Source organism: Felis catus, chromosome E2 (genome assembly GCF_018350175.1).
Source record: "Felis catus isolate Fca126 chromosome E2, F.catus_Fca126_mat1.0, whole genome shotgun sequence".
Taxonomy (NCBI): domain Eukaryota; kingdom Metazoa; phylum Chordata; class Mammalia; order Carnivora; family Felidae; genus Felis; species Felis catus.
In genome coordinates this window covers 8171878-8183400 of record NC_058382.1, presented here as the reverse complement: position 1 = coordinate 8183400, position 11523 = coordinate 8171878, and positions in this window count along the sequence as shown.

Genomic DNA, 11523 nt, shown 5'->3' with positions numbered 1-11523 from the left:
GGCTCAATCGGTTAAGCAGCTGACTCTTGATTTTGGCTCAGGTCATGATCTCACAGTTCACGGGATCGACCTCTGTGACAGGCTCCTTGCTGGGCATGGGGCCTGCTTGGCATTCTCTCTCTCTCTCTCTCTCTCTCTCTCTCTCTCTTTCCTTCTACCCCTCTCCCCTCTTTTCACTCTCTTGCTCTCTCGATCTAAAATAAAAATAAAATAGGGGCGCCTGGGTGGCTCAGTCGGTTAAGCGTCTGACTTTGGCTTGGGTCATGATCTCGAGGCTTGTGAGTTTGGGCCCTGCATCGGGCTCTGTGCTGACAGCTCAGAGCCTGGAGCCTGTTTCAGATTCTGTGTCTCCCTCTCTCTCTGTCCCTCCCCTGCTCATGCTCTGTCTGTCTCTGTCTCTCCATAATAAATAAATGTTAAAAAAAAATAAAAACAAAAATAAATTGAAATAAAAATAAAATAAAATAATACAATATAAATTTAAAAATAAAAATAAAACATATTTTATTTTATTTTTTTATTTTATTTTATGATTTTATTTTTACATAATCTCTACAACCAGCAGGGCTCGAACTCACAACCCTGAGATCAAGAGTCACTTGCTCCAACTGAGCCAGCCGGGTGCCCCTGCAATGGAGAATCTAACAAAACTCTGCCTGGACTTGTGACCTATGGAAATTGATGGGATAATCAAAGTGCGTTTTAAGCCTCTAAGCTTGAGGTACCTTCTCATGCAGCAACAGAAAATGAACACAGTCCTCTGTTGCATCTCCCACTAAAACCATACCCCCTTCCTGTGAGGGAATAAATTCTGTTGTTCTAGTCACCCTGTTTCTGGCACTTTGTTATGGCAGCCTAAGAAAACCAACATAAAGGCCATTATTCAACCCACTGTGCTGAGTTTTGATCATTGTTAGCCAAGAGGTTAACATTAGAAGCGGAGTGAAAAGTGTATAGGCACCCTCTGTACTACATCGTTTTTTTTGTTTTTTGTTTTTTGTTTTGACTAGGCTCCACACCCAGCTCTGTCCGTCTGTCTCTGTCCAAAATAAATAAACATTTAAAAAATTAAAAATAAAACTAAGACTTTCTTGGGCACCTGGGTGGCTCAGTCGGTTGAGCGTCTGACTTGGGCTCAGGTCACGATCTCACAGTTTGTGAGTTCAAGCCCCGCATCAGGCTGGCTGCTGGCAGCACAGAGCCGGCTTCGGATCCTCTGTCTGCCTCTCTCTCTGCCCCTCCCTCCCTCCCTGTCTCAAAAATGAATGAATGTTAATTTAAAAAAATAGACTTTATTTTTGTTTTATTTTTTTTTTTAGTTTTTAAGGTTTATTCATTTTTCAGATACAGAGAGACCCAGCATGAGCGGGGGAGGGGCAGAGAGAGAGGAAGACACGGAATCCGAAGCGGGCTCCAGGCTCTGAACCGTCAGCCCAGAGCCCGACGTGGGGCGCGAACTCACGGACCGCGAGCTCATGACCTGAGCCGAAGTCAGACGCTTAACCGACTGACCCACCCAGGCGTCCCCAAAATAGCCTTTATTTTTTAGAGCAGTTTTAGGTTCACAGCAAAGGCACAAAGAGCTCCCATATACTCCCTGCCCCACTCCAGCCTCCCCATTCCCCCCATTCCCACCACCAGAGTGGGACATTGGCCACAATTGCTGAACCTACACTGACAGCTCATTGTCACTTCAGTGATCTTCTGTAAGGCCAAAATTTTTTCAAAATACAGTGACTTTTTTTTTTTTTTTTTTTTTTTTTTTTGAGAGGTCTGTGTCTTTATCGGTGGAACAGGCGCGAAGCGGCTTGAAGGGGCGCCCGGATGGTGCCATGGAGGCTTGTAGGTGATGGGGAGCTCGCCCAGCTAGTGGCCAGTCATCTCGGGCATGATCTCCAGCTGGCTGAAGGTCTTGCCCCTGCAGACACCCACCGTGCTGCCTACCATCCCCGGCAGGACGGTCGTGTCCCGTCAGGACGATCATGTCCCGCAGGTGCTCCTAAACCACCCGGGGCCTCTCCAGGTGCGAGCCTCCCTCTGGGCCTTGCGCAGGCGCCCTAGCAGGGAGTGCGGCTTCCTGCGCAGACTCCGGTTTAGCCGCTGCTGGGCGCTGTGCGGCTGCCTCCGCAGCTCTGGTCACGTCTCCCCCCTGCCACCCCCGTCACCCCCCTCTCCCCCCCCCCCCCCCCCCCCCCCGTGATGGAGGTCCACGCCAATGCAAGCGAACTTGAACTTGAACTTGAAGAAGGTGCGCTTCTTCCGCTCCACTTCCGCCTCCTTGTCAGCTCTTCGGGAAGGTAAAATGACTATTTTACAAGTTATTGGAAGTACGTGCTAAGGGGTTCTCGTGACAAGGCTAACAAGCGTGGATCAGAGAATCGCGAGACGAGCATAAATATTGTCAAAGAGGAATTCGTTCACGTGGGCATTCAATAAGCATTTGTTAAATGGCAAAAAATATATGTAATTGTTTTTAAAGTTCCATCTTTTTTTTTTTTTTTTTTTTTTTTTGAGAGAGAGAGAGAGAGACCTCATAAGCAGGGGAGAGGGGCAGAGGGAGAGAGAGAATCTTAAGCAGGCTCCACCCTGAGTGCGGGCTCGAACCCACGCCCCTGGGATCATGACCTGAGCCAAAATCAAGAGCTGGTTGCTCAACCAACTGAGCCACCCAGGCGCCCCAAAGTTCCATCTTTGGGTATTTTTTTTTTTTAATTTTGTATTTATTTTTGAGAGAGAGAGACAAGTGTGAGCGGGGGAGAAACAGAGAGAGAGGGAGACACAGAATCTGAAGCAGGATCCAGGCTCGGAGCTGTCAGCACAGAGCCCGACTTGGGGCTCCAACTCACGAGTTGTGAGATCATGACCTGAGTTGAGGTAGGACGCTTCATCGAGGGAGCCTCCCAGGCGCCGGGAGAAATTATGTTAATTCTTTACGTGTAACAATGGCATTGTGGTCTTGTTAAAAGAGAACGCTTGTCTTTAAGGAAATGCACACTGAAGTCTTTGTGAACAAAACAATGCCATATGGATAAGCCTCCCCGTGATCTGGTGGAGAGAGACATTGTATCAGTGTCTTTTGTGGCTATCACAAGTTGCCACAAAGACAGCACCTTAAATAACACTACCTTAGGGGGTGCCTGGGTGGCGCAGTCGGTTAAGCGTCCGACTTCAGCCAGGTCACGGTCTCGCGGTCCGTGAGTTCGGGAGTCGGTTAAGCGTCCGACTTCAGCCAGGTCACGGTCTCGCGGTCCGTGAGTTCGAGCCCCGCGTCAGGCTCTGGGCTGATGGCTCAGAACCTGGAGCCTGTTTCCGATTCTGTGTCTCCCTCTCTCTCTGCCCCTCCCCCGTTCATGCTCTGTCTCTCTCTGTCTCAAAAATAAAATAAACGTTGAAAAAATAAATAAATAAATAAATAACACTACCTTATTATCTGACATTCTGGAGGCCAGAAGACCATCATGGGTCTCACTGGGCTGAGATCAAGGCGTTCTCTCAGGGCGAATCCACGTCATTGCCCTTCTCTAAGAAGCCTCTAGAAGCCTCCTACGCTCCTAGGTTCCTGGATTCTTCTTCCCTCTTCCTGGCCAGCGCTGATGCATCCTCTGTGTTTCTAGTCACATCTTCCTGTGACTGACTCCGGCCATCATCTTTCAGTTGTTAAGGACCCTTGCGGTTGTTGTGGGACCACGTGGAACATTCCAGGGGTAGCTCCCTATCTTAGAACCAACTGTCGGGAAACCTTAATTCCTTCTGCGACCTAATTCCCCTTTGCCATGTAGCAGAAACACATCCACAGGTTCCAGGGATTAGGACATGGACATCTTTGGGGAAACGCTCGTTCTCCCCACCACAGGCGCCTGGGTGAAGGAAGATATGGGGCACAGGTTGAGGAGTGGTAAAGCTAGGGGAAGGTCACTGGGCTGGGGCCTTCATCATATTCTTTTACTTTTTATATGCTTCAAATTTCTTTTTTTTTTAATGTTTATTTATTTGTTTTGAGAGAAGAGAGCGAGCGAGCGTGCACAAGCAGGGGAGGGGCAGAGAGAAAGGGAGAGAGAGAATCCCAAGCAGGTTCCGCACTATCAGTGCTGAGCCCGACATGGAGCTTGATCCCACAAACTGTGAGATCATGACCTGAGCTGAAGTCGGACGCCCAACCGGCTGAGCCACCCAGGCGCCCCCCCCCCCCACCTCCTTATTCTTTACTTGTGATGAGGTACCACTCCCCATGCCCCAGGCTACCGGACTCCTAAAACTTTCACTGGTGCGGCAGGTCCCCGACACTTTGTAGGGTTTATTTCCCACTCTCTGGAGGGCACGTGTCTCATCAATAACTCCAGCAACGCCTGCAGCTTCTTGCTCATCTAGTTTGATTAATGTGATATTATTGGTAGAAGGAACTAAAATGGTGTCTTTGAGGAATATTTAAGCCAGGACTGTGAGCCACATATGTAATTAAAAGTTGTCAACAGCCGGGCACCTGGGTGGCTCGATCAGTGTACCGTCCGAGTCTTGATCTCAGCTCAGGTCATGATCTCAATGGTTCGTGGGATCGAGCCCCGCGTCAGGCTCTGCCCCGGCAGCGAGGAGCCCGCTTGGGATTCTGTCTCTCCTTGTCCCTCTGCCCCTCCCCCCACAACCCCCCATGCACGTGCAGGCGCTCTCTCTCAAAACAAATAAATTAAAAAAAAAAAAAAGTTGTCAACATCCGTGTACCTGGGTTGGAAGACAATGTTGTTAAGACGTCAATGCCGTGCAGAACGTTCTGTTGATTCAGTGCAATCCCAATGGCATTATTTGCAGAAATAGAAAAACTCTATTCTAGGGGCGCCTGGGTGGCGCAGTCGGTTAAGCGTCCGACTTCAGCCAGGTCACGATCTCGCGGTCCGTGAGTTCGAGCCCCGCGTCGGGCTCTGGGCTGATGGCTCAGAGCCTGGAGCCTGTTTCCGATTCTGTGTCTCTCTGCCCCTCCCCCGTTCATGCTCTGTCTCTCTCTGTCCCAAAAATAAATAAGTGTTGAAAAAAAAAATTTTTTTTAAAAAAAAGAAAAACTCTATTCTACTTTGGAAAACCAAAACAACCTTGAACAAGAACCGTGTTGGTTATCTCACACGTCTTAATTTCAAACGTGATTACAAAGCTACAGTAATCAAAGTACTGGCCAGAAATAAACCCTCCCTGTAGTCCTAGTCAAATGATGTTTGTGCCAAGACCACCCAGTAAGGAGAGGACAGTGTTTTCAACAAACGGTGTTGGGAAAAATGGATATCCACATGCAAAAGACAAAATTGGACCCTTACCTTACCCCGTGTGCAAAAAATTAACTTGAAATGGATGAAAGACCGAAATGTAAGAGGCAAAACTATTAAAACTCTTTTTTTTATTTTTATTTTTTTTAATTTATTTTTTTTAACGTTTTTATTTTTGAGACAGGGAGAGACAGAGCATGAACAGGGGAGGGTCAGAGAGAGGGAGACACAGAATCTGAAACAGGCTCCAGGCTCTGAGCTGTCAGCACAGAGCCCGACGCGGGGCTTGAACTCACGGACCGCGAGATCGTGACCTGAGCCGAAGTCGGCCGCTTAACCGACTGAGCCACCCAGGCGCCCCAAAACTCTTTTTTTTTTAAAGATTTACTTATGTAAGTGATCTCCACCCCCAGTGTGGGCTCGAACTCATGACCCCAAGATCAAGAGTTGCATGCTCCACCAGCTGAACCAGCCAGGCGCCCCCATTAAAACTCTTAAAACACAGGGCAAAAGCTTCACGACGTTGGGTTTGGCAACAACTTCTTGGGTATGATAGCAAAAGCACAGGCCACGAAATTAAAAATAGAGAAGATAAATATAAATTAAATAAAAAACTAAGTAGTTAAAAAAAAAAACTTTCTGTGCACCAAAGGATACAGTCAACAGTGTGAAAAAACAACCCACAAACTGGAAGGATACATTTGCATGCCATAGATCCAATAATGAGTTAATACTGAGAACTCCTACAATTCCATAAGAACAAAAAACAAATGACCTTGTTCACAAATGGGCCAAGGACTCGAATAGACCGTTTCTCCAGAGAAGACATACAAATGGCCAATAAGCACATGAAAAGATGTTCTTGGTGGTTGCCAGGAGCTAGGAGGAGGGAGGAATGAGGAATGCGGCAGTTTTGTTTCATAGGCACAGAGTTTCTGTTTGGGATAATGAAAAGTTCTGGAAATGGATTGTCGTGATGGTTACACAGCATTGTGAGTGTAATTAATACCACTAAATCATATACTTAGAGATGGTTAAAATGGTACCGTTCATGCTATGTATATTTTAATGTTTATTTATTGTTGAACGAGAGAGAGAGAGACAGAGTGCGAGTGGGGGAGGGGTGGAGAGAGAGGGAGACACAGAATCCGAAGCAGGTTCCAGGCTCTGAGCTGTCAGCACGGAGCCCCACGTGGGGGTCGAACCCCTGAACCGAGGGATCGTGACCTGAGCCGAAATCAACAGTCGGGGACACTTAAACCGACTGAGCCACCCAGGCGCCTCTTCTTGAACTCAATCTAGAGCAGGCAAAGCATCACTTCCACCTTGTCCTATTGGTGAATGCAAGTCACGAGACCCGATTGAAGGGACTTATGCCTACCCAGGGTGTGACCGCTGGGATCTATGGCTCATCGGGGCTCTGATGAGACAGACTACCATAGCAGCTCAGCTTGTGCATTCCTGTCAGGACCTGCTCCCTAGTTTCCACCTCCAGGAGAGTAGGGGGTCCCAGCTCCCCCTCCCCCCCCCCCCAAGGTGTGGATGCTTCAACAGTGTCCTCCTGAAAGATTTGCCTGGAGGTATAGCCCAGGGCCCACTCCACCAACCCTTCCTGACACTTTTCATGTTTATTCCCTTATATTAAATCCTTCCTGCTTGGTGCCTGGGTGGCGCAGTCAGTGAAGCCTCCAACTTCTCAGCTCAGGTCATGGTGTCATGGTTTCTGAGTTCGAGCCCCACCTCGGGCTCTGTGCTGACAGCTGGGAGCCTGGAGCCTGCTTCGGATTCTGTGTCTCCCTCTCTCTCTGCCCCTCCCCTGCTCACGCTCTGTCTCTGTCTCTCAAAAATAAATTTACAATTTTTTTAATTAAAAAAATTCCTTCCTGCTTAAAACAAGGAAAGCACCTTCTGTCAGCTTCAAATTTTGACCAATAGGTAAATGTTGCCACAAGGGGTTACTTTCCCTGGTGAGGGAGTGTATTAGTGTTCTGGGCTTTTGTAACAAAGTGTCACACGTGGGGTGGCTTAAACAACAGACATTGATTGCTTCACAGGTGGAGAGGCAAGGAGTCTGAGATCAGAGTGTCCACAGGATTGGTTCCTTCTGAGGCTGTGAGGATAAATCTGTTCCCAGCCTCTCTCCCAGCTTCTAGTGGTCCGCTGGCGATCTTTGGTGTTCCTTGTCTTGTAGAAGCATCACCCCGATCTCTACCTTTTTTTTTTTTTTTTTTTTGGTAAGTTTACTTATTTGTTTTGAAAGAGAGAGCAAGTGGGAGAGGGGCAGAGAGAGTGAGAGAGAGAACCCCAAGCAGGCTCCGCGCTGTCAGCACAGAGCCTGACATGGGGCTCGATCCCCAAACCACGAGATCATGCCCTGAGCTGAAATCAAGAGTCGGACGCTTAACTGGCTGAGCCACCCAGGGCCCCTTGATCTCTACCCTTTTTAAATATATTTTTAATGATTTTTTCTTTTAGTTTGTATTTTAATTATTTTAGTGTTTTATTTATTTACTTATTTACTTATTTGAATTTAACTTTATTTTTTAATTTACATCCAAGTTAGCATCTAGTGCAACGATGATTTCAGTAGATTCCTTAGTGCCCCTTCCCCATTTAGCCCATCCCCCCCTTGCACAACCCCTCCAGTAACCCTCTGTTTGTTCTCCATATTTAAGAGTCTCTTCTGTTTTGTCCCCCTCCCTGTTTTTATATTATTTTTTGCTTCCCTTCCCTTGTGTTCAGCTGTTCTGTGTCTTAAGGTCCTCATATGAGTGAAGTCATATGATATTTGTCTTTCTCTGACGAATATTACTTAGCATAATACCCTCCAGTTCCATCCACATAGTTGCAAATGGCAAGATTTCATTCTTTTTGATTGCCTGAGGAATACTCCACTGTATGTGTATATATATATATATATATATATATATATATATATATATATATACACACACCACATCTTCTTTAGCCATTCATCCATCGATGGACATTTGGGCTCTTTCCATACTTTGGCTATTGTTGATAAAGATAGCAGTGTTGGGGCGCCTGGGTGGCGCAGTCGGTTAAGCGTCTGACTTCAGCCAGGTCACGAGCTCGCGGTCCGTGAGTTCGAGCCCCGCGTCAGGCTCTGGGCTGATGGCTCAGAGCCTGGAGCCTGTTTCCGATTCTGTGTCTCCCTCTCTCTCTGCCCCTCCCCCGTTCATGCTCTGTTTCTCTCTGTCCCAAAAATAAATAAATAAATAAATAAATAAATAAATAAATAAATAAAAGATAGCAGTGTAAAAATTTTTTATTTTTAAAAAACATTAGGGGCGCCTGGGTGGCGCAGTCGGTTAAGCGTCCGACTTCAGCCAGGTCACGATCTCGCGGACCGGGAGTTCGAGCCCCGCGTCGGGCTCTGGGTTGATGGCTCAGAGCCTGGAGCCTGTTTCCGATTCTGTGTCTCCCTCTCTCTCTGCCCCTCCCCCGTTCATGCTCTGTCTCTCTCTGTCCCAAAAAATAAATAAACGTTGAAAAAAAAAATTAAAAAAAAAAAAAAAACATTAAAATTTTTTTTTTCTTTGAGAGACAGAGTGCAAGGAGGGGAAGGGGCAGAGAGAGAGGGAGACAGAATCCGAAGCAGGGTCCAGACAGCTCAGAGCCAGATGAGGGGCTCAAACCCACAGACCACGAGCTCATGCCCTGAGCCAAAGTCGGACGCTTAACCAACTGAGCCACCCAGGTGTCCCTAATTTTTCATGTTTTGTTTATTTTTGAGAGAGAGAGAGAGAGACAGAGTGTGAGTGGGGGAGGGGCAGAGAGAGAGAGGAAGACACAGAATCCGAAGCAGGGTCCAGGCACAGAGCGTGATGCAGGCTTGAACTCATGAACTGTAGGATCATGACCTGAGCCAAAGTCAGACACTTACCCGACTGAGCCACCCAGGGACCCCGCCCCCCATCTCTGCCTTTATGTTCCCATTCTCCCTGTGTCCCTCGGTGTCCCTTACGTTCTCCCTGTGGTTGTACACTTGAACCCAAAACCCGGTAGTATAATACAAAATCGTTGGTCTTTGCCCTTGATTCCTAGGGTAGGAGAAGGGGGGGGGAAACCCTTTTTCCTCAAAGCGCTTATGTTCAGTGAGACAAAGGATAAAGCGTTTTAGGCAAGGGGTGGTCAGCTGTGGGAATGCAACCAGGAAATATATGCAGGGAACGAATGAAAGATAAGGATTGTCTTAGAAACATGGGTTTGCAGTCCCATCTGGGAGCCAACTTCCCATCTCCCCCGTGACCGTTAAGCTCCCTGGGGAGGGGATTTACAGAAGTCCCTCATCTCTCAGACATTTGTGCCTTTGGTCAAATAAAATAAGCCCCAAGAAGTCTTCTTTCTGTATCAGTTGATTCTCATTTGCCACCAGCTCAAAATCATCCTTATGTCAAAGTGGTATATTTTGGGGTGTCCTATTCTGATCCCCTTCATTGGCACAGAGCTTCTAAAAATTCCTTTACAAAGAAGATCACTTGGAATCTCCCAGCTGATAAAAGTGTTTGGGGCATGTTAATGAGAGAGCTCTTGGCTGAGGGGCCTCGGAGTACTTTCCAGAGGGGGGCTGGTCTCCAGAAGGACTAAGCCATGCTTAGATTGTTGGGACCTTCACCCGTACCCCCAGACCTCTGGGGACAGGAGAGGGGCTGGATATAAGAGTTCAGTCACCAATGGCCACTGATTTAATCAGTCATGCCCATGTAATGAAATCTCCATAAAAAGCCCTAAACAACATGGTTCGGAGATTTTCCGAGTTGGCAAAAATATCGAGGTGCCGGGAGGGTGGCGCGCCTTTAGAGGGCAGGGAAGCTTCAAACCTCTTCCCCATACTTTGCCCTATGCCTCTCATCCATCTGGTAGTGCCTGAGTTGTATCCTTTATAATAAACCAGTAATCATAACTAAAGTCCTTTCCTGAGTTTTGTGAGTTGTTCTCCTAAATTATTTTACCCGAGAGTGCAGGGGTCATGGGAACCCATGTTGTTGGCTGGGCAAAAATGTGTGTAACCTGGGCACCCTATTTGCAGCCAGTGTCTGAAGCAGGGCAGCGTTGTGAAACTGTAGGGAACCTTAAATCTGTGGGGTCTGGGTTATCACTGAACAGTTAACATCAAAATTGAACTGACTTGTTGAACACATAGCTGGTGACAGAGAATCAGAGAATTAATTGGTGTGGAAAAATATGATCTATTTGATGTCAAGGGAGCAAAACAACCTTCCAGACCTCAAAATAATATTTTGAATAATGTCACTATTCTTGATCGCTTTATGATAACATGTTTGTCAAATATTATTTATGAAGTTTTTTTATTTTTTATTTTTTCAAATGTTTATTTATTTTGAGGGTGGAGGGGCAGAGAGAGAAGGAAAGAGAGAATCCCAAGCAGGCTCCACACTGGCATTGCAGAATACGATGCAGGGCCCCGACTCATAAACCGTGAGGCCATGACCTGAGTGGAAACCAAGAGTCCAAGAGTCAAAAGCTTAACTGACTGCCCCTCCCCCTGCTCATGCTCTGTCTCTCTCTCTCAGAAATAAAAAAATGTAAAAAAATATTTTTTTAAAAATTTTTTAAATAGTCAAGCGTGCTCAAACTGGTATCTTGAAACAACTTACAGTTAAGGAAGCTCTGCTGAATGATTTGGTGGCCACTGAGGTGTGGATGTGGTTTTATGTTGGTGAGATCATAGGCAAGCGTGGCGTCATTGGCTAGGATGTTTGAAGACCAGTCTTTAACATCTATCTGTATTTGGCTTGTTATTTGAGTGTTTTTGGACCATGTGTGATCAGACCGGTATTTGAGTGAAATAAGATAATGTATCAAAATCAATGTTTTCTCGATCAGACACTACATGGAAGGACGAAGGTTTCTCTTGATCATAAAAGGAGCTGTCTTTTGCTTTAATACATTAATACAGCTCTAAGTGCATGTATTTTGCTTAGCCTAAAATTGGAAAGGATATATGTGAACATACCAACCTGGTATACGCATTTATGAGGATAATTTGGACCAGAGATTAACATTCTAATTTGAGCGTTTGAAGTAGATGATGATTTATTTTATTTCCAGAATAGTCCAGGGAAAGACTTGGGAAAACTAGAATTTGCTTACAGTAGGAAAAATAGTAAGGCCACGTGCCCAACTGATATACTTAAATTGTGTTGGTAATATAAAGAACAAAATTTGGATGGTTTCTCTTTGCCAAAATCAGAGAGAGAACTTTTTTTTTTTAATTTTTTTTTAACGT